Source organism: Puntigrus tetrazona, chromosome 16 (assembly GCF_018831695.1).
Source record: "Puntigrus tetrazona isolate hp1 chromosome 16, ASM1883169v1, whole genome shotgun sequence".
NCBI classification, from domain to species: Eukaryota; Metazoa; Chordata; class Actinopteri; order Cypriniformes; family Cyprinidae; genus Puntigrus; species Puntigrus tetrazona.
In genome coordinates this window covers 25,473,596-25,492,294 of record NC_056714.1, presented here as the reverse complement: position 1 = coordinate 25,492,294, position 18,699 = coordinate 25,473,596, and the positions used below count along the sequence as shown (strand labels likewise).

At 39.9% G+C, this 18,699-nt stretch overlaps 1 pseudogene; it reads left to right on the top strand.

The window, feature by feature from the left end:
- Positions 1 to 3,306: 3,306 nt before the first annotated feature.
- Positions 3,307 to 18,699, top strand: part of LOC122360872 — a 50,198-nt pseudogene continuing 34,805 nt past the window's right edge.

The following is an 18,699-nucleotide window of genomic DNA, read 5'->3' as shown; positions in this document are numbered from 1 at the left end:
GGCCTCCTGAATTACCCTTGTTAATGAGGATCACAGGTGTAAGACAACAGATGTAAAATGCCAAAAACAGATGGGTTCTAAATAGTGGGGTTCTTAGCTTATGTCTGACAGCAGTTATAATGGTAACTAAATTATATAAGATTTACTTTATATTTTGATTAACAAAAACTTCTTCACAAGCACATAGACTAAACAACACCCTACGCGTGCGAGCAGTCAGAATAGAGCTGGTGAAATGTGCCGAGTGATAAACTGCCTCCAGTGCAGCTAAAAAGAGGAAGACCGTACTGTCTTCTTGTTGTCATAGGGGTTTCTAACTTTGGATGTACACTTACACATATTGTGTTACTATTCGGGAAACCGGATGAGCTTGAAACAATAAGCAATGCGACATCCTAGGAGGGTATAACATGGACAAATAGTGTTAAAGTATTAGAAGTGCTACAGAAAAATGTATTAACTTTTTTCCATTTTTTAGAATTTTTATGAATTTTTTTATTCAAATGCGGTGAGAATTTAATTGTAAAAAAGTTTTTATACTGACCGTTTATTTTTTTTAATTGGAAAAATTAAAAAGGAAGTTTTGACCATTTTTTTTAACGTGAATATAACAGTTACATCAAATGATCATAATCCAGGATGACTGGTATGTTCATGGAAAAGGCAAAAGAAACAATGCATTATCTTTGGGATGCTACATAATTGGGAATCTTTTTTTTTTTTTAATTTTTAATTAATGTCGTATTCCGCTAACTCGAGTAATTTTAAAAATATAAGCTAAAGCTTGCTTCTCAAATTCGAAAACCCAAAACCGCTTAGATAAAATATTTGATCATATTGATCAATTTCGGCTTCCACCAATGCGAGACGCTACGTTGTTTATGCGTTGCTTTTGTCCTGCATTGTGCATTTGCGTATCTGTTCATCGTTGTTTTCTTTTTTAAAAGCGCTAGCGTATTAGCATTCATTAGCGTTTGCTCCGAGCGTGCTACAAATATTGGCATTTTCAACTCTTCAATTGTGTTTACCCTTCTTTAAATGGGCGAGAGCTGAATTATAACCACAGTTGATCAAATCATTTCTGCTCTGTGAATCTGCATGCCCTTCTGTATGTCAGAGTTGGTGTTGTTGGGCGGTGTGTGTGTGTGTGTGTGCCAGGGCTCTTGGCAGTGTCTGCACCTGTTGGCAGCATCAGGACCCTCCTGGCAAGGCCGGCAGAAATTGTGTGATGCTCTTGTACGAGTGCAGAGGAGACTGCAGCCACAGCACGTCAACATGGCGGCCACGCTCCGCTTACCACTGCGCCCGGCCCGCGTTTCCATTTTACTGTGCAAATAAGAGTGGACCGATGCTACCGCGCATCCGTTTGCGATTTTTAGTGCCTTTTAGAGCCAGCGATGGGTTTTGGGTGCAGAAATGCGCCAGATAAATATCGTTTGCCACCATTGCCGATTTGAAGGGTCAGCTGCGTGTTTTGCATTGAAATACCGAATGTGTCTTGCGCAAAAGAGTCTTTGTTTTTCATGTCAAGTTGGGTGTAGTAGTTTCGGCCCGATCTGGAGCGTCGCTGTAGTCGAGAACATCTCGAGAGAGAGCGAAAAACGAGCTCCGCGCAAATTCACATCCACGCCGGAAACGCGCGTGGCGTCGTGCGAACGTCGCCGCCTGCATACGTGACATTAAAAGTCGCTCGCTCGCGTTGATTTGAAGAACGTATCTGACGACCGCTTGAAAGCGTCCACGTTTTTTTGGTCGTTGCTCTTCTTTGACATTTCCTGTTTTTAACGCCAGTGACAGTGTTCCAGTTGCAGCACCTCTGCTGATTTCATATAGCTTTATCCACCTTCACTTTCATGTCTGTACATGTTACACACTCCTGCTTTTAAAAAGACATTTTACTGTCTTCACTGTAATTAATTATTTGGACCATTAGTCATTATAATTGTTGATTCTGACATGGGCATGTACTTGGTTACCTTTAAAACTCGCCTTCTTTTTTTTATAATAAATAAACAATATATTTCACCCTCGCTCGGTGTTATAATAACATACAGTAGCAGAAACAAAGCATCTAGGTTCATAGGATTTTGAGTGTGTGTGTGTGTGTGTGTATTTATTTATTACTGGTATACTTATATACAGTGTTGAAATCATAAGCATAGTATAGTAGCAAGTACAGATCTTTGAAAGACTTTTTTCAGGATGTGGTGTTTCATTTAAACCATGAGTAATTACATTTGACCCTTGCACACATTTCTGCATGACTGTCGTCTGCATTCAGTAAGTCACTGTGTTTTTATTTATAGTAATACACATTTCGGTGCATATGACACACATAACGTCTCTCTAATAATTATTTTCTTTTATTGCAGCAGGCATCTTTTTAAATTCAAATAAGGCTGGAAATGATCTCATTCCTGTTTTAATGTCAAAATAATTTAGTTTTAGTTTAGTCTATCATCAAATGCATCAAAAGTCTTACTGTTTTTATAAAATTTTTACTACATCACATTTTTAAACTAGTGTGCATTAATTTCTTCTTCTATCATATTTGCATAAATTAGATCTCTCCCTGTGTGCGTGTGTGTGTGTGTGTGTGTGTGTGTGTGTGTTCAGGGTTAGTCGTCTGCTGTCACCTGCACATATGTGTGTGTGTCATGCACCAGCATCACTGACAGATGGCGTGTCCTTTTGCTATAAGAAATATTGTACTCTTGAGGCTCTTTTGCAACTTTTTAAAACAGAACCGCGTCAAAACCCCGCTATAACATCATCGCTCTCGTTCATGCGATCATTCGCCTTTGCTTCCTTCCCCGGTTCCGCCGATCAACTCATCGTTAACGTCTCAGCACACGCCATCGGGATCAAAACCCTCGCGCTCACAAACAAATACCGTTTGTTTTGCGACCAAAAAAAATGCAAAGTGATTTTATTGCGCCGTTCGGTGCATGTGCATCCTGCGTGTGTGTGTGTGTGTACAGGATGTGTGTGTAGATTCAGTAATAAATGCAGAACCGCCTCACTCTAATCAAGCTGATTAAAAATTCCTGCGCGCGTGCAGGCGGAAATCCACCATCATCATCCTCGTTCTCCTGCACTTTTACTTTATTTTCGCGTCCATCCTCCTCCAGGACAGCGACAGACGCGGGAGCACGAGAAATCCGTCTTCGATCGCGTCGTTTAGGAGGTTTAGAGATGAGGAGAAGCGGCAGGCAGCGCGGAGAGAGGAGGATGAGCCGATGCAACTCATAATTTAATGGGGACAGAGAGAGAAAGAGAGAGAGAGAGACGGAGAGAAAGAGAGAGAGAGAGAGAGACACACACGCACACACACACACACACAGAGAGAGAAGGGAAACAGAAAGAAAAGGACCGAGCGCGAATGTTACAAATGTAACAAGCGGAAGATACAATGTAGAGCTGACGCGCGTCAGGAATGTTCGGATGCTTTGACGTTTCGTTCGACGTTCGAAAGTGTATCGCGCACTTTTAAAGCTGCTTCGGATCTGCAGATCGGCTCGAGATGAGACGGCAGGTCGCCGGGGCTTCGTGCTGTTGTTTGGCCAGATGAGAGGCGATCCACGAACGCTTCTGTTCCTATAGGCGCGTACCGCCGAGGCTCAACGGGATGTGTAGGGAACGCCGGCGGTTACTTTTATTTTTAAGCGTTATTCCGCTCGCGGAACGGACGGCGGATGCGGTCGTAAACTCTATTGAACTCTAGACTCACCGGAGATCGTCGCATTTCGTCTCGATCGAACGCGACCACGGCTTTTAGCTCTCATCACGTTTTAAAGTACTTTGCGCTTCGTCTATATGCCTCTGCGTGCATCATGCGCTGTTATTCTCGGCGCGGCGTGCGATATTAGGCTTCGGCGTGGACGATCTGGAAGTTTTCTATGTTTCAGAATAGAATAGCTGACATAAAACTGATATTCGAGTGAAGTTTGTGCTCCTCCTGCCTAAACTTGAAGTCGCTGCTCGTCCACAGCTCCTTTATATGTTCTTCTTAAAGTGGTGAGTTCAAGCTTGAGTTATTTGTTTCATCAAATCACTTAAATTATATGTAAATGTTCCTTTATTTTTGAAATCTTAAAAAAAAATACAATTCTGCATGCGCACTACGAATGAGTGATAATTCCGTCATGCACTTAAATCTAATGCGACTTGTATGTTATCTAGTTATATGTGTGTCATATCAACCTGCTTTAGATGACATTAGTAAATTTAAAGCGTGAACTAGACAACGCTTTGGAGCGTTTCCATTCACGTATAAGCACAGGGTTCATCTTTATCTACATCCATACCTGTTTTATTGGTTTTTAAAGGAAGTCAAGTAAGTTCATCTGGTGTTCGGTGCTGTGGAATTCATTGTTGCATGTCTGATGTCTTGTTTGGCCTGTTTGATGAAATCTAACCCCGTCTGTCATGGTGTCTGGCGCAATGTTCCTTTATCGTTGTGAATGCGACGTTGAGACAAGGTGCACGTCCCTTTTCCTGTAATCTTAGATAATCCGAGGCCTCTCTTTTGTTTTGCCGTTTTGCTGAAACTTTTTTGGGGTGTCGCTGAACACGAACAGTTGGGACCAAAACGTGCATTTTCTTCACTTCGGTCAGGAATTCGGTTTTCCGCCAAGAGATCTGATCCGCTAAATATTTCACAGCCTGTCTCTCTTGTACGGGAAGGTTCATCGTACGGTGCGCTGATCACTGAAGTGGACTCCTCTACACGTTAATGCGACTGTACAAAAACTAGCTTGTTTGCTCTCCACATGGGATTCTGCAGTGGGTTAGACATACATAATACATGCTCTTAGGAAAGGGAACGTGATCGTTGCATGAAACATTGTAAATGCCATGTAACATTAGGCTTGATTTGACATTTCAGTCTACATGGAAGAGAGAGAGTTTATGCTGCAATTTCATTGTTTTTTAGCTTCAGCAATCTTTATAACGGGGTGAAAAAAGTTGATTTGGTGGCGCTTGATCACTGACGCCGCTGCTTTATCGTTTTTTCGATTTTTTTTTGTTTTTTTTTCTCCTTCAGGTGACAGTGAGCAGTGGTGCTGAGAACCATGGAGCATCTCAGCGAAACATGCCAGGGGAAGGAGAACTGTGAGATGGTCAACAGTCTGAACGACACCAAGGCCCCTCCGGCCAAAATGGCCCGCCTGGAACAGAACGGAAGCCCGCTGGGCAGGTCTCGTCTCGGTAGCACTGGAGCGAAACTCTCCGGAGTGCACTTCAAACCCCCCGGACATCATCTAAAGGCCTGCCACAAGAGGGGTGAGTTCGCTTATTCTTACTACTGCACTCTTCAAAATATAAAGCTTCAAAAAAGGGGGGTTTTCGCTGTGGTGCAACAGAAGCGTCATTTGTTGCCCAAGGAACCTGTCAGGAAACAGTTTTCAATACAACCCATTTTTTTTAAAATGCGAAGAAGATTTTAAAACGTATCAAGAGGCCTTTTTCGCTATGTAGAGCTGTTTGTGCATTCGAAAGTTTCCGTGGTTGCTAAAGGTTCTTCACGGAACCATCAATGCCGGTGAAGAACCTTAAAAAGGGAACCTCTTAAAATTCCACCATTCCGCAAAAAAATCTTTTATAGTGGAAAAAGCTTCAAGTTTCTTTGGAAAGCCAAAAATGATTTATTGCATCGCTAAAAAAACCCCAAACTAAGTGTCTGATTTTAATGAAAAGCAACTTGTCTGTCCGTTCAAATTTGGACCAATGATATTTCACAGTGGGCGGGGCTAGCGGATTTTTAATCGCTCAGGAACCCAAGTGATTTTATGTTGTAGTCATGGACAGTTAGGGCCCTTACAGTATGTCAGGCATCTGATTAAATTATGATGTAAACATGCAAAATAGTTTGTTGCGTATTTATGCCACCAGCGGCGTTCGTAATTTAGTAGTTATTGTAAGCACGTTTGTATTTTTACAGAAAACAGTCACTGTAGTGCTTTGTCTGCTGATTTGGTATGTCACAAAAAAGTAAATAGAAATTCTTAGTAAATGAACCCTGATTATTTTATTGGTTGCTGATTTTACGTTTGAGAGCGTTGGTATTTAATTTGCCATGTTTAAGATGTGGAAGAAAAAAATCGCTACTGCTAATAACACACACATACACACACACACACACTATCTATATATATAGATAGGGAAAATGTTTTAGCTACAACAACTAGCGTCAGTTGTTATGTTCTCCGGCCGCATTCTATAGCTCTCTGGGTAACCGTTATTATTATTTATGGGAAAAAGTGAACTTTTGCTGAGTGCTTGCTGAACTTTGGAAGCTACTGTATTCATTGTTTCAGCTGAATAATATTTACCATGGGCTTTTCTCAGCTCTCTGGGAACAAAGCGTGTATTGATCCCGAAATGAACCGACACAGCAGTCTTTATTATTGTTAGATCTTTATCTATTAAAAATGGAAAAGCTTCGATTCAGCACATTCCTGGCATCTGCTTATGATTACCCTATTTATTGATTGTTTTCCAGAAAACGGTCGCATTCTTAGGAAACTGCGACCGCGAGGAGCAGAAATATGATTTATTACGATTGCCCCGGATAGACGGCGTTGATATTACCCCCAGCCTGAATTAAACCCTGTAAAAATAAAGATCCTGGGTCCAAGAGATCATGAAGTTCCTGAAATTTCATCACCGCAGTGTTGCAGCTGGCTGGTATTATGTGATATTTGCACAGTAAACCCACTGAACACATGACAGCTTTGGATGGAGATTCTTCGTTTTTTTTTATTTATTTTTTTTTCCTCTGATAGCGCCACGCTGTTTACACAGACTCGTAAACCTCAAGGCTATACGGTGCATTGGGAGCCACTGCACAGCATCATGGGAAGGGTACTGGGATCTGCCTGAAGAAGTATTCTAATGTGATTTGAGCACCTTAACAATAAATAAAGCGCTAAAGCCGCAATGAGCTTTAACCTTTTAGTGTGCTAACACGTTTAAATAGCAGAGCTGCTCCGTTGACGTCTTCTCTGCTTGTTCTACGTTCTGAGCTAATTATGCATGTTACAGTGCTGCTTTATTGTAACACCGTTACATTGGAGGATAAGCAACTGATAACAAAGCCTTGCATAAAAAAAAAAAAAAATCAACCGATTTAAAAAAAACCCTAATCATTTTCATATTATATATGCATCAGCTTCAACTGCATTTAAAAAAAGTTTCTGTTTTAAAGACTGTGTAATTGTATACATGCATTAATTTGAAAATTGAAAAATATGCTCAAATGCTCAATGGCAAACAAGTACTTTGGTAATGTTAAAAATAGTTTCGTTTTTTTACGAAATGAACGCACTTTATTCTGCGCAGATGCCTTCATTAAAAGGGACAGAGAAATAAATGTATAATGTTACAAAGATTCTGTTTCAAATAAATTCTATATGCATGCATCTTCGGTTTTAATGATGGAACATTCTCTATGTAAGTTAAAATCGGCAAAAATATTTTTAAATAATGCATTCAGCGTCAGTTAAGTGAATAAATAAGCTTTTCACGTGGCTCATGTTTACATTTTCTGGCGCGATTTTAACCTAGAAATCAGAATTAGGCTCCCTTTTGTAGTGGGTTTCTGCTAATTAATAGATAATAGAAGACTTTATCACCTTACAAATGTTTGTGAAAAATATTACAATGCTAAAAAACGCATACTTCTGCGAGAAAGCATGATACTGAAAAGGGAATTATTTTTGGCATCCCAAAATTCAGATAAGCTGGTGTTATCGGAGGTTGCATGCAAAAGCCAATGTCATTGTTATTGCTGCTGCCTATGTGCCTGGGATTCGCGTTTTTTCGAAATCGCCACCATAGTAACCACATAGCAAGCGTGCCGTTATTAAAACAACTTCGAGCGCACTTTGCATTTGCGTTTTTGGCCAGATACGTCGTTGAAAACCGGCGGCGTTTTAGCATGTTCCTGTTGTGCTGCGGCGGTGTAAAGCTCGCTCTCTTGTTTCTGCTAGGTAACATGCTGCCAGTGTTTTGCGTGGTGGAGCACTACGAGAGCCCCATCGAGTTCGACAGCAAAGAGGAACACGCTGAGTTCGTTCTGGTCAGGAAGGACATGCTCTTCAACCAGCTAATCGAGATGGCCCTGCTCTCCCTGGGCTACTCGCACAGTTAAAGCTGCACAGGCTAAAGGTGCGCGCGTTTCTATCATCCCTAAACATGGTGTGCGGCGATACCTATTTATCCAGAATGTGCATGTGGTTTTTTTCGCCGTTAGATCAGAATCATGAGTCATAAAATGCCGGGCAGATGCTCGGATATTTTTGGAGGCTAAACAGAGATATTTTTGGAGTGATTTGTTGGCTGTGTTCTGGTAGTGCATGCATGCTGCTGCTCGGGCTGACCTGATGCTGAGGTCAGGGGGGTTGTGGGTAGAGGCAGGAACACACAGGTGCACCTCCTGCTCTCTGTAATCACACTTTTCTCAATGGGAACGAGTGTGGAGGTGGGCCTGCGGTTTCTAATTGCTTGCTTTATGGAGCTGGGGGCTATTTTAAGAGCCGTAGCCTTCAGCCTGTAATTTATTGCAGGCTGTCCATCATAATTTCTTTTTTCTTTGGATCTTCTGGATCTTGTTTTTTTCCGGTTACCCATTTAGTGCCAGTCGACAGACAACATATGGTCAAGCAGTGTTTTATTTTTTTTAAAGAATGCCATTTTGCAACCCTGTATGAAAACTATCACAGTATTACCATAAAAATAAACTTGAATTACCATGACTGTGTTTTAAGTCAACGTACACATTTTATGCAAACCTATTTGCAAAACATTATTAGAGTTTGGCATTATAATATGCGATTAGGTTAATGTGATATTCATGAAATTTAGAAATTAATACAGTTATTTAGCAGTTACTTATGCAGTAAGTTGATAAAGTGGCCGTAAAGACGTATATAATGTCACAAAAGATTTCTAGTTCAAATAAATAGCGTTCTTTTAAACTTCCTCGTCATCAATCCTAAAAATAAAGAGAGTGAAACAGGCGACTTTTTCAACACTGAATATAATATTAAATATTTCTCGAGCTGCAAATCAGCATATTAGAATGATTTCTGAAAGTTCACTTAACTCTAAAAACTCTAGCAATGATGCTGAAAATTCAGTATTGTGTCACAGGAATAAATTAAATGTTAAAACATATTCACACAGAAAACGGTTATTTGAAATTACAATAATATTACAGATTTTTCTGCAGTTTTGATCAAACAAATGCACTTTCACTGTAACTTTAAACTACACAGTATGTTATATATAAAAGAAAAAGCATATACACAAATATTAGTTAAAATTGTCAATCTTAATTACAGTTCGGCCTTAAGTGTATTTATAAGCGACATTTCTCTCCCCATCTTGGATACTCTTTTTAATTAACCCTGTCGCAATGCATTATGAGATTGTGTTGTCCACAAAAGATGCAAGTGTTGCCGCCTGCAAAAGGAGATTGCTATAAATCCTGCCTATGTAGGCAGTTCACTAGATTTCGAGTGAAATCACCGCGATGCCAATACCGTGGCATATTCTTTGAAGTGCGCTACTATCTGAACGACTATTTAAATGCATGGAGGATGAATATGGTTATCAAATCAAGCCTCTAAAACGCTGTCTGTCTGTGGTAAATGGTGCCTCTTCACCGCAGGTCTGATTCAGGTGGGCAAGTGGAACCCCGTGCCTCTTTCCTACGTGACGGATGCCCCCGACGCCACAGTGGCGGACATGTTACAGGATGTGTACCATGTGGTCACGCTGAAAATCCAGCTACACAGGTCAGTGTTTCCCATGTACTGTACCCACAGTGCCGCCACACACTGTGCTGTTTTTCCCCACAAGCCACTGCTGTGGGCACACACAGACACACCTCTTCCTTTTTCTGTAGACGTCCATGTACATCTGTCTGTCTCTGTGTTGTCTCCGGAGGCTGTGTGGCTGTCTCACACTTTAAGGTGTGCTGGATCCAGTCTCTTTTTCTTTATGTGTGTGTGTGTCTATGTGCAAACATGGACGTGTTAATTGCACATTACAGCAGTACTACGGCTCATCCAATTACTCCAGTGTTTTAAAGAACTATGGAACCAACAATATTTGATTATTAATCCGGGAAGCCTTTTTTATAACACGAATTCAAGAATCAGCATGTCATTTTTACTTTACTTTTACCATAAAAAGCCATCTATCTACATACAATAAAATATTAGATTTTTGTTTAGTATTATGTTTATGTTCATATTTTGAGTTCACGTTTCATTCAGATTGAATGTATATGCATGCGTGTGTATGCACATATACACGACAATAACGACCACGCATCGCGTGATATGCTCGGTTTGGTTTCCCAGATAGCCGCTCATTCAACTTAGTCAGTCTAATCTGCTTGTCTGATCGATGTGAGACTGTTTGAAAACAGTCATTGTTTTTGCACTTCCTTTTTTCCACGCTAGTGGCGCAGAAACGACGCCCTTAGCTTTAATTTTCATGGCATGCTGGCGTCGAATTTTTTTTTTTTGCATGGAGTGTTGCGATATTTTCTTGGCAGCTTGCCGTTTATTGCGTCCTATTGAACAAGCGTTCATTAATGACACCCCGAATGCAGCTGTGTTTTCTCTCTTGATTTTGACGGTGGATTTTTTTCCCCCAACACGCATGCATAAATGTTCCAAATACTGGATTATTATTTTTTTTTTTTCTTTTAAACAAAGTATTTCGACGATAGTGGATGCCGGCCCTTTTTAGTGCGTCTAGCGTCGAAATCTAGATGGAAACACCTTAAATTGTTTTAGCAAGCATATCAAGGCAGGAAGGTAGAAGTAACGTGAAATAATAGTCGCCACATGCAGCTGATGTATAATTCATGCATCAATACAGCAGATGTGTTGTATAAAGTAATTAACTAATCAGAACAATCAGGAGAGAGAGAGAGAGAGAGAGAGAGAGAGAGAGAGACTCAGATGCATCTGCTTCATGCGCCAAATGAAATCTGTCTGTCTTAGAGGGACGCTTGCAGCAGAAAAGCAAAGCCCAGTGCTCACCGTCCTCTCTCTTTCTCTCTCTCTCTTTTGTTTCTCTTTTCCATCTCTCTCTTGTTCTATCCCTTCCTGCAGTTGTCCTAAACTGGAAGACCTTCCTCCAGAGCAGTGGACCCACTCTACAGTAAGAAATGCGCTCAAGGAGTTACTCAAAGACATGAACCAGAGCTCTCTGGCAAAGAATGTCCCTTATCACAGGTGCTGGAGCCTTCCACGTCTAGTTGCCAAGATTGCAAGTGTCCCTTTTCAAATGCCCAGAGTTTGATAGAGTGGAAATGGACAGAATTGCCATAGAAATCCAAATCAATAGCCATTGTCATCCCTGTAGATTAATGCACTTTATTTTGATGCTGTCGCAGCAATGCTAGCCGTTGTGAATGAATGCCAGTATTGTGGGGTAAACAATGGGCGAACCACAATGATCTTGATAATGCATTACAAGCTGTGAACCGTTCACGGGTGAATCTCACGAAAACCTGTCAACACGTGCGTGTTTTAACTTTAGAATCTGTGGAAAGAATTACGCTTTGCTTATAGAAGATTAAGCCTATTTTAAGACTTCTTTTTTTTTTTAGCATTGTTTTTACTGTACGTTCGTGTCAGTCGCGGATCGCGTTCTTATTACCGTAACGCAAAAAAAACTTATTTTATATATTTGCTTGATAAGAAAACATTTTAGTTTTTAAATCAAATAGAAACACTTAAAGGAATGGCTCACCCAAAAATTCTGAAAATCTATGAAGTTCTTTTTTGTTGGAAAGGAAGATATTTTAAAGAAATGTTTGTAGCCGGGCTGTTTTGTGTCCTTCCACGGTAGGAATAAAAAATACGATTGAAGTCGATGGTGAGCCAAAACAGCCCGGTTGCAAAACTTTTTCAAAACGTCTTCCTTTGTGTTCGGCAGAACAAAGAAATCCATATAGGTTTGTAAGTACTTGAGCGTAAATGATCACAGAGTTTTCATTTTTGGGTGAACTATTCCTTTAAGATAAATTAGGGGAAAAGCAAACAAAAAATCCCACAAAACATTCAAACTGTTAGAATTTGAAGGGGAAAAAACTGCCTAATCGTGTTAAAAATAATGCTAATATTTTTTGTAAAACTATGTAAAAACTATTACATCGATGAGAATTTGAAAATAATGCAAAGAAATTCGAATTGTCCTCCAAACAGGCTCCTCTTTTTCTTTTTAAGTAAATGATCATTTCTTGTTTGTGATTTATCCCTCTCCAGTTAGCTTTGAAATGTCACCTGGGCGTGTTTCCGTGAGGTTCACCCTTAAAACCACAATGTATTTTTAGGAGAGGCGAGTGTTGGCGCAATCGCAGTCTGTTTCGTCTCAGGGAAGCCCGTTCTTTACCTGCAGGTGTGTGTGTGTGTGTGTGTGTGGTGATGTAAAGAGTCCCAGGGTGCTGTTCAGGCAGCGCAGGGGCTGGGCCGCTCCACATCTCTCTAATCACTCTGTTTACAGTCCATATGTGAGCTATTCCCACCGAGCAGCGGCCGGTACCACACTGAATTAGAGTCCGCTCACAGCTCGCTTGCTGAAGGCTGGGCGGCCCGCGAGCGTGTGCTGCAATTTTCGGGGGAGGTGGGGGGGTGTTTTCCGCTTTTGTTGTTTCGGATTTCTCTTGCTGCCGCGAAAGAGGAGTGTCTTTCGCTAAATTTAGTCGTCGCTTCTCCAGTAAGCACAGGACGCTTCGTCTGTATCAGGGTTGGCTTTGATGTGCAACCTAGCAGAGGTGACCTTTTTGTTTCGGTGAACAGTCTTGCTGTCGAACAGGAAGAGTTGGAGAGATCAGACCGATTTAAGAACGAACGCCAACTTTTATAGGATTAGCGACGTCTTGATACTCCGAACAGTAATCCCTGCTCTTGAAAAGGTTAATGAATGGAGGCTCGGAAGGAGAATTAGGCCAGAATAGATGGGGATTGCGAATTTAGCGCTTCTTTACAAAGATGCTTTGCGTGTTTAAGTTTATGTGATTACGTGTGTTTATATAACTTTGTGTAGAGCACGAGAAGTCCTTCTTAAAAGACGCCTCGTGTAATTATGTCGATGAGACGGACTGTCATACCTGAACCAGACATTTTCCTTAGCAAGGCTGGCGAGTCGGACGGAGTTGAACTGAATCGGGGCTCTCGATGTGCTTTTAATAGCTGAAGCAGTTTTCATTTGACTTTAACGCAACAGCCATTGTGTGAGAAACTGAGAAAATACCCATAAAAAAAGAAAAACGGCCAAATGCACTGATGTTGTGCTTGCATGCATGTGCTTTCCCATGACTATACATTTTTTTTAGTTTTTATTGTGTTATAACTGATAAAATAAATAAACATAAACTCTGACATAAAGGCACTATTCAAGTTAAATTTAATAAGTTAAATAATTTTTTTTTGGAATATTATGTTATAAATAATGTTTGTGAGATATATATATATATATATATATATAATTTTTATAAAAATTTTTGTAGTAGTAGTGATAAGTTTAGTTTAGCACAGATAACTTAAATGTTAAAACCCTTTTAGGAAGTCTACATGCCAAATGTTTAGTTTTTTTATTACCTTTAAATATGAAATAAATATTATATTAAATAATAAATATTAAATTCAACAAATAAAATGCATTAATTGCTATACAAATTAAACATCTATTTTTATTTAACATACAAAAACTACCTTTATTATAATATAGTATATTAGTAATACATAAACATTCAATATATATATATATATATATATTTAGTTTATATTAGAGTTCAAATAAGCAACTTAGAAAGTGGCCTTATTCATTTCTGTGCTACACAAGTGAAACGCATTACATCCATACACAGGCATATTTTAACAAACCCACCAGTTGAGCTCAATAATTGACCAGCTGACCCTAGTTCTTGGATATCGTTTTTAGCTGAATATAATTCTCCTGCCTTTTTGCGTGCTGCTGCTAGAAAGGAGAAAAGTAAAGTGCTCATCCAGGTTTTGCGCGGGGGCCCTCCCGCTCATCAGCCGTCTTTCAGCACACGTATGTTTCCCCTGTGATCAAACTTAACCCCTGTGTCCCCTCAGACGGCCGCAACAATAGAGCTCCCCACCCACCCCGTGGCCTGAAAGAGCAGCTGTGTAGTTGCATAGCAGCAAATAGCCGTCAAATGCCATCTTTGCTCGGGTTTGACATGGGCTTTCCCCCTTTCTCATGCAATGGACGAAAAAAAGCTGTAATTAAGACGTTTTTAAAGAAAAAAAATGAAAAGGAGGGGAATTAGCCCACCTCTCCAACACAATCACGAATCCATGAGGAGACTAAAGATGGCACATAAGAAGGAAGTACAAACAGAGAGCGCCTGGATAGATACGGGCGTTTTCATGAGACTCTCCCGTGACGGAAAGCCAAATAGATGGTTCAGGTCGATAGCGGCGTGACAGACTTCCTGGGCTCACCGATAAGCCTCGCGATGGTTATCTTTTAAAGAGGCTTGTCCATTACCTGTTGATGGCTCCTGGCGTTCGGTGCGCTGAGGTGTTTATCATGCAGCGGTGGATGTGTCTCGGAGTTTGAGGCGAGTTGATTAATGAAGCGGGCTTTGCCAACATCTGTGTCAACTGTACCCAATATGAGCGTCTGACTCACATCAGATCTCAAACAGATCTTTGATGACTCATGAAATCTTGGTAATTTCATTTCTCTTCTATTGTTAGTTGATGGGTTTGTTTGTAAAGCTCCCCTTCCACCCTGGCTGTTGTTCGAGATCAGCGATAAAAGAAGCCGTGACATTTTAAAGCGCCAGTTGGCCTTCAGATGTGCAGCTTGAACCTGGCCTCCTATCAGCATGGCACCGTGCTTTCATATTCCGCCCTTGCTTTTTGGAGGGTCTTCTGCTCGTCTTGGATAGCGTATATCGCTTTTCATTTCTACGGCAGCGCAAGCTTTGGCAGTAAAGGTTAATAGTCCTTCTCAAGCGTACACAGAGATGTGTACTTTGTTGAGTGGTTAACCCTCGTTTGGCTGGTCCTGCTGAACTGTGCACCTGTTCAGTGGTGGAAAAAGGCTCCAAAAAATTTTTCTGCCTGGTGCTGCTGTTGGAGGACCTTTAAAATATACACGTTGTGCCCTATTTCTCCTAAAGCGTTATATGGAACTTAAAAAGCAATTTTTTTCAAGCTGTGTACCATAGAAGAAGATTCGGTGATGTCAAAGAAGAACACTTTTAGAATTCCGTATGATGTCATAGAGCATTTTTAAATTCCTCATGATGTCCTAGGAGAACTCCATATGAACCGTTTAAATTATGACATCATGTGTTCCATATGATGTCACAGAAGAGCATTTTTATATGATGCCGTGGAGAAAACCGGGTTCCGTTAGAATTACAATTTAAATGCATATCATGGTAAATGATTTAAAATTCCGTTCCAAATGATGACATAGGAGAACATTTTACTGTTTAAGCTTCATATGAGAGCATATATGAACTATTTAAGTGTTTATAGCGAGAATAAGTTCTATATGATGTCACTGAATAATATAGAAATGGTTCTACGATTTCATATGGAAAAAAAGACTTGCATTAGAAAATCCAGATCCATATGATATAGAAGAGCCTTTGTAAATTTCATGTAGATTTCGAAGGAGACCTTTAAACTCTATATGATATAACGGAGCTATTTAAATCTTCATATAATATTATGAAATAAGATTTTTGTTATTTATGTCATAGAGGCCCCTTTTAAAAATGCTCTTTAATGTCATAAGAGAATTATTGTCTTATAGAAGAAACATGGGAGGCAGTTTAAATTTCAATATTTCATTTTCAGTTTTAAGTTCCATATGATGTCACAGAGTCCATTTTTAAGAGCTATTTTGAATGTAACAATTAAAACATGTTCTATTTGATGTCACAGAAGAGTGCATACATGTGATGTCATAAAGAGAGTTTTGAGCTCCGTATATCATAGCGCTCCGTGACACAGAGAGCGTACACGACTTTGAAGAAAAAAACAGTTCATCGCAAACCTATAATCTAACATCAAAAACAAGTCTCCAAAAGAAGCTTACAGTCACATCAAAGAACCCTTCAGAGGAAAATGGTTCTTGATAAGATCATGTAACTGCCGCTGAAGCTTAACCGCCGTTCTGAGGCGCATCTCTAGGTCTTCAAGATGCATGAAGCGTTTGGGGAAAGCGGGTATGCTGAAGTTATCCATAAACTCAAACTCCCATCAGTAAGCCATAAAGCCCCCTCCTCCCACCTCCAGGTCCCCAATTGCTCATGTTATAAAAAATGATAAAGCTGCCATTACCTAGTAATTTTAAAACAGATGGTTTCATCTTTTGAATATTTATAACAATCAAAAAACAATTTCTACGCTATGTAGCCCAGGGCTATTAAGGTGTTAAGTGTTGGGTTTAATGAAAAAGAATCTCGGCTTTTTTTTTTTTCTTTTTTTTTTTGGAGTGGAATGTATTAAAATAGAAGAAGGAAAAGCAGAGGAGATGAATAGGAAGCGTGCTGTTAGGGCAGCAAGGAGATATGAACTTCGTTGTGTAGTCTCAACATGCAACTCGGCTGTGAAAACAGATTGCGAATATGAGTTGCATTCATATAGGGCAGAAATCCCCAAAGCATCATCTGCTTTGCTGTCTGCCTCACAGAGCCTCCTGGATGCATCCGCTTTCATACTCTGTGGCATTTGTTAAAGGGACATGTATTTATTTTTTTTTTTAGTTTATATTACTGCAGAAAAAAAAACAATTGTGCATGAATCACATTGCTTATTTATTTTTTGGATCAAGATATGACACTGTGATGCTTATAATGCTGAAGTTGTGCGTAGAGACAGGATTTCTTGACAGACTTTGTTGTTGCGCCGTGAGTAAACATTTTAAAAAGAGCATGCAATTTTGTCTTGCAAGTATGATTTCTTCAATTGTTAACAGCACTTACTATGCAAATGTGTCTGCGTGATGTCAGAATTCGGACGCTGGTATAAACATTTCGAAGAAGACAAAAAAGACATGATAGGTAAGCAGGATGCTAAACAAAAAAAGTCAATCAAGTCAGTTTTTCTGTTTGTCTGTCTAATCAATCTTTCTATCTGCTATCTATATTTCCTTTTCTATCCGTCTAATCTTTTCTTTATTTATCTGCCCGTCTATCATCTATCTAATCGCTCTTGTCTATATATGTGTATCTGTCTCTCTGTTTATCTCTTTGTCTACCTATATTTGCTTTACTCACTTTTCATTTGACTGTCTATCTCTCTGTTGATCTGTCCATTTCACGTCTATGCACCTATTGACTATTTACCTGTCCGCGTATATCGGTGCGACCGTCTAGTCATTTGTTTATTCTTTACATTCGGTTCAAATACAAATCCAACGACACCTGCGAATGCAGATCCTCGTTTGAGACAAAAACCCTTTTTGACTTCAATTCAAATTACGCCACGCGCCGTGATTTTTAGCTTTCCGAGTGTTGAAAGCGTGCACCTGTCAGTCAATCGGGTTATTCTGTGGTGCAAGCTCTTGACAACTGCCTCTTGTTTCCTGTTCGCACGTTCCTCCCCACCACTAACACTCTCTCTTTCTCTCTCTCCACACCTGTGAATGCGCGCGTCTGCGTGTTTGCGTGTTCGCCTGCGCGATCGTGCGCCAGCCCTCCCAGCTGGAGGGCTACCTGGGGAGCGTGTGTCCTCCGACAGTCCACGCGCCACCACGCTAGGTAGGTCACGTGAGCGCGCACCATCTTACCGTTAATGGCGCCGCGTGCTCGCTTTCTGACATGGCGACACCGTAACTTTGGGGCGAGATGCGTACGTTTAGCGTCATATGGCGCAGTCTGCCGTGAAAAAACATACACACAGTGTACAAACCAAAAAACACTTTGGTCTTTTGTTCTAAAGTCTAAAAAAGTCAAATCAATGCGTTTGTATAGCACTTTTTAATATATATATAGTCATTATATATATATATATAAAAGCTTAGTCATTAACATGACAATATATAAACTATACTGTGTTATATATATATATATATATATATATAACACAGTATATAGTTATATATTAATCATGTTAATGACTAAGCTTTGAGAGACAACTTTTAATAATAGTACAACTTTTTAAATGGCTGTACTAATTGCCTTATTGTTACTAAAGGTTTCTTTTTTATGATTTTTTTTTATGGTTTATTATTGTCCTAATCAAGCACGTTTCTAGCGTGCATAAAGAAACATATCTGTCCACACTGAATGCAAAAGTGCTTTTTCTGAAATTCACAGCCAGTCTGGACATATTTGACGTTTCATTAAAAAAAAAAATGATGGGAAGCTGGATTTTAAAACAATGAGATTATTATGAGCAGGATTTGTAGATGGGATGCTTTCATAAATATAGTTGTTAGTGATTACTGCCGTAACTGAATTTGAGTCATTTTGCGACGTTGAGGAATCCATATTTCACCAAAAATGAAAATGATACTAATTTACTCACCCTCGTGATGTTCCTGTGTGAGATTCTTTCTTGTTCTGAAGAATGTTGGTATCTAAACAATTATTGCTAGCCATTGACTTCCAGTTTTATTTACTACTTTGGTTACTATTATTATTAAATATATATAACCCTAACCCTAAAACCTGTA